The sequence below is a fragment of the Benincasa hispida genome, unplaced genomic scaffold (genome assembly GCF_027475165.1).
Source record: "Benincasa hispida cultivar pf3 unplaced genomic scaffold, pf3_genome.v1.1 HicScf703, whole genome shotgun sequence".
In the NCBI taxonomy this organism is placed as follows: Eukaryota; Viridiplantae; Streptophyta; class Magnoliopsida; order Cucurbitales; family Cucurbitaceae; genus Benincasa; species Benincasa hispida.
Window position 1 is genome coordinate 1 of NW_028326826.1, and position 5,387 is coordinate 5,387.

Here is a 5,387-nt window from a genome sequence, read left to right on the forward strand (position 1 = left end):
TTTTCATATTCACATTAGTAACATTTTTTTTAATTAACTTTTCTTTTATGATTTGTTTAATCAATCTTGTTATATAATATAAAAAAAAATGTTGATTCCCTTTTTATGACAATATTGAACTCATATGAAAATATGAATGAAAATGTAATACCAAAATTCAATGCCTAGATTAAAATCAAAGTTTAAAATATCATTGTCGACGAAAATATCGAAGTATGTTTTTTACAATATAATAGAAATATCGATTCACCATTTATATGGATATCAAATCCACAAAAATTTAAAAATATCGATGAAAATATCGACTTGTCGTAAAATTTAATATGGTGATAGGAACTAATATTTTTATGAACTCAAAAAAAAATTGATAAGAGGGCACTCCAAAATGGTACAAATTCCAACAAAAATGGATGGTTCCACACCTCATTGTGTTTTGTTCCGATGGAAGCCAAAATATTGGGTGAAGAACACTCAACACAATAACAGGTTCTTTCAATGGCAAAAAAGGCACAAAGTTGTTCAGAGCTTTTGACCAATTGAACTTAAAAAAAGAAAAGGCCCATAGTCCATAGGGTAGGTGTGGGGCCTACTACCCTAGAGTCTTGGCCAATGAGATTGCGACAAGTGTGTAATAGGCATAGGTCAGCCCTTAAGGCGTAGCATGCGACCGCTTTGAGGGAGGTCAGGGTTTGCAGGGTAGGCTACCCTTCACAGGGACCATTTCCATCAGCATGCAAATTTCATGCCCACTTAAAGCCTTTGACTCTCTCTCACCTTTTATGATTCTTCTCATGCAAACTCATTCATTGCCCTTTGCCTTTCACATCATACCTTTCTTTATTATTATCATTATTTCTCATTATTTTTTCATGAAAATTTATTTGGGTTTTATTTCAATTAACCAAATATAAGGGATTAATTCATCAAATTAAAAATTTATGGGCGTAATGATAAGATTGATTAATTCAAAAAATTAAGAGGATTATTGTACCGAATTTCATAGTTTAAGGATGGTTTGTGCAATTTTTCTTAATTAATTGACCTTTACGTCAAGTATTCAAGTGAGTGTTAGTTAAAAAAAAAAAAAAAAAAGTCAAAGGCAAAAGGGTAAACTATAATAATATTTTTACCATTTACAATTTGACGTAAAATACTTATTAGTGTTAGCTATGTTTTATTAAACTATTATGATATAATAAAAATGTCAATTCGTTCTTTACTATTGATGTTGAATCGACGAACATGTGTAATGTTGATGGAAATGTCGATAGAGATTTAATATGCCTAATAAAGTAATAAGTCTTCATAAGTCTTTAAATTTAATTTTTTTTTTTTTTTTTAATGAATAAGTATGGAGTCTAGAAGTCTACTTGATTGTTCTTGTAAATTAATAATTTTTAATAGGTATTTGAAATTTTAATTTTCTAGCTAAAAAATTATTGTTTTGTCTTGACATCACTTTGGCGTTGTTGTCGTAAAGTAGCTATATTGTCTTCACATTAGTAAGATTCAGTTCCATGTTGAGGAGTTTACGTGTGATTTTTGTGGGGCAGCTCCCAACTTACTTAGGTTATAAAGTCATACTAGTCAAGCGTCGTGGGTCCTGCCTGGGTTTGGCTATTGGAAATTGAATGCCAATGCTACATGGTTTGATCATGAGGGTACAAATGGGATTACCTGGATCATCTGTGATTCTGATGGATGTCTAATCTTTACGGGTTGTGAGAAGGTGGTGGAGAAGTGGACCATCAAGAATCTTGAAGCCTTTGTTGTGATTAAGAGGTTGATTGAGTTTTTTGTTTTTAAGTTAGTGGCAGACTTTCTCCCACGTTATTTGTGAAAATCTAAGAGCCTTGAGCTAGTCAATGTTATTAATCGTGTGGGTTATGATTTGTATGAGTTGAGTTTCTTGATGGAGGAGATTGCCTCCTTATCTAAGGGCCCTTGGGTTGAGTCTTTCACATAGTGCTAGAGAGAGGCGAATGGGGTAGTAACACCACCTTGCTCATGTAGATGTGAATTTATGTAATTTTGCTTACAGTTTTGTGAATCTCTCTTCTTCTTTGAAGAAGTTGTTTGGAATTCTTTTGGATTTTTTGTTTGATTCTCTTTTGCTATTTATGAGGAGTTGTGTATTTGAGATTTGGTTTGTTTGATTTGAAAAAATAGTACACAACAAATTAATTTCGTATAAGCTTAGACATTTGGTCGTATAATTGTTAAATAGTTACAGAATTGAAAGTTTTCTTTTTAAAATTACAAAAAATAAACTAAAACACAACTTTGAAAAATCGAGAATCTCTATATAACTCTTTTAATAGATGATAATTTATTACACAATCTTGAAAGTTTAGAACCAGAACTCTATTATATATATATATATATATATATATATATTATATATATTCTTACACTTTAATTACTAACATTTCAATTTTTCGGAAAAGTGACAAATATAGCAATCACACCCAAAGTATTAATAGTTATAGCATAATATAAAAGAAATTTCAGAGATAACAAAATTGATATCTAACTCTTGAAGCTTTTTAGTGATAGAGCCTATTATTGATAGGGGTCTGTTGACAATATAGTTTATCACTAATTATATGTTTATTCATAAGTTAAATTATGAAATTATTAACATTAGCAACTAGATTTTGAAGTATATGAATTAAATTTATTTATTTATGTTTTATTAAGAAATATATTATCAACAATTAGAATATCATAACAGAGATTTCACTCCTATAAATATATTGATGAATATATGGTTAAATGTTTCTGTAAATAACAAATTATAAAATTATTTATATTCATAACTAAAATGCTTACTTCTATACAAAATTATATATCTGGTTAGTATATATCTTTCTATTGAGATTAATATATGATATATATTTTTTTTATGAAGAAAGATCTTTTTGTCCCTAAATTTAGGATTTAGTTTTCATTTGGTCTCTAAATTTTAAAATATTACACTTTTAGTCCTTAAATTTTGAATTTAATTTTAACATAGCCTCTACGATTTCTAAATATTACAATTTTACCCTTTAATTTTGAATTTTGTTTCATTTTGGTCTCTGTGTTTCAAAATTTACACTTTTAGTTTCGATTTCTCATATATACTTACTTTCAGCTTTTAACGTTAATGTCTATTAATTAATTTTAACGAATTTAATAATTAAATATTTAAATTTTACTATTTTATCACTATTAAAATTAATTTTAAATTTTTACTTTATAATTATTTTAAATTTAATTAATAGACATTAACAGAAAAATTGGAAAGTGAATATTTAGTAAAAGAAGAAATCAATATTAAAAATATAAATCTTAAACCCTAAATACCAGATTGAAATAAAGACTATCAGTGTCTATCAACTTCTATTATTGATAGTTTTGAAATTTTGTTATATGTTATAAATTTTTTTGCTATCAGTGTCTAACAATGTCTCTGATAGATATGATAAAATTCTATCAGTGTCAAATAGCGTCTATCATTGATAGTTTTAAAATTTTGTTATGTTTTTATAAATATTTTGATTCATTTTTTTATATATAAAAACAGCCTATATATATATATATATATATATGTTTAAAGATGTTTATAAAAGCTATTAGTAACATCAGTTAAACTTTAATATGGATGTCGAATCTATTAATATAGGTATATACATAACATATGGATGGATATTTTAATCTTTGATTATTATATATATTTTTCAATACACAACAATTTTAAACTTTTCCAAACATCAAAAAAAAAAAAAAAAAGAAAAGAATATAGAAGTATGAACCCAAAAAAAGAGCTTGGATTTGTATAGTGGATTGTTTTTTAACCCAAAAAACAAAACAACACATCATTGTCTCTTCTGATCTTTCTTTGAACAGTGAAATGATGGTTCTTTTCGTGCGTGTGTAGAATTGCAAGAATCACTGCCACCATTTACTTTTATTTTAATTAATTGTTAGTTTTTTTTTTTAAACTTATGAAATAATTTTAATTAAAACCTCTCTTCGGCATTTAAATTTGAAAATTATATCACTTTGATCGATATCATTATCCAACAATAATCAAAATTGTTAAACCCTTCTTCAAACATCTCATTAATTTTCAAACTAGTTTACATTTAGTTTAACGATGGTTGAATGTCTAACGTTTGAATAGATGAAAACATATCTAATCTTTAAGAAAAATTTATTATTTAGAGACGAGCAACGAACCTATAAAATAAAGAAAAACTATTTCAATGTCAAATATTGGAGATGAAGAGTTTAAGTTCCTTACGTCATATGAAACTATAATAAGATGTATTTATAGAAAAATTGACCTAGAGTTCATCCTAATACTCTTTTTCTTAATCCTAAATAAGTTTAATATTAAAATCTAATACTAATAATTAGTTGCCCTTAACTTATTTGAGCCCTAGTCAACTTCACATTGAACTTATTTTTTTCAGTATTTTTAATCTTTGACTCATTTCATCAAGTCCACATTCACTCATAAGTAGTAATGATTTTAAATAATATCGTCGATGAGTTGAAGATCTCACGTGTTTGAATTTTTGTAATGTATTTTTCTCTCTATTTGACATTAAATTTATATATTTTAAATCAAAGGAATCCATGTGTTTGAATAGTGTGAGCGCTTCGTTATTCCTAAAAAAAGAACAAAAACTTAAGTTTGGGTTGGGATGCATCATCTTTGTGAAACATGTCATCCAATAAAAAATTGTCACTTGGTAACATTTATTTAAAAAAAAAAACAGTTAAATTATTATTATTATTTTACTATTTTACACAAAATGTATACACAATATATGTATAAATACCATATAAAAGTAATGGAAAAGAAACAAAATTTAAGGATGTACAAAAATCACATGGTAATGGAATAAAATAAGGGAGTAGTTGTATGCCAACTAAGAGTTCTTCAATTCCCCATTTTCTACTTTTGTACATTAGATGGTGACATCTCTCTTCATACCAAACATCAATTTAACTACTAAATCTTTACCCTTCTTTTACTCTTCTAAAGCTACCCTTCTGCTCCTCTTTATGACCTTTTTTTTTTCTAGTCTTCATCGCTCCTTTGAGTTGCTTTTACTCTTAAAAGAATGTTTGACTCACAAATTAAGGGATCATTTGGGATAAGGAGTTGATTATTATAATTAGGTTATAATATTTTGTGTTTGAGGTGTAAATTATTTTAGTTTCGGTTATAATAATATGTGTTTCAAGTGTAAACTATTTTAGTTTGAGAAAGAAATAGTAAACACTATAGCAAATAATTAAAAAAATGATGAATATAAAATAGTAAAAACTGTAGCAAATAGGGATTTTAAAATAGTGTTAACTGTAGTTAATTGAGGATTTTGAAATAGAAC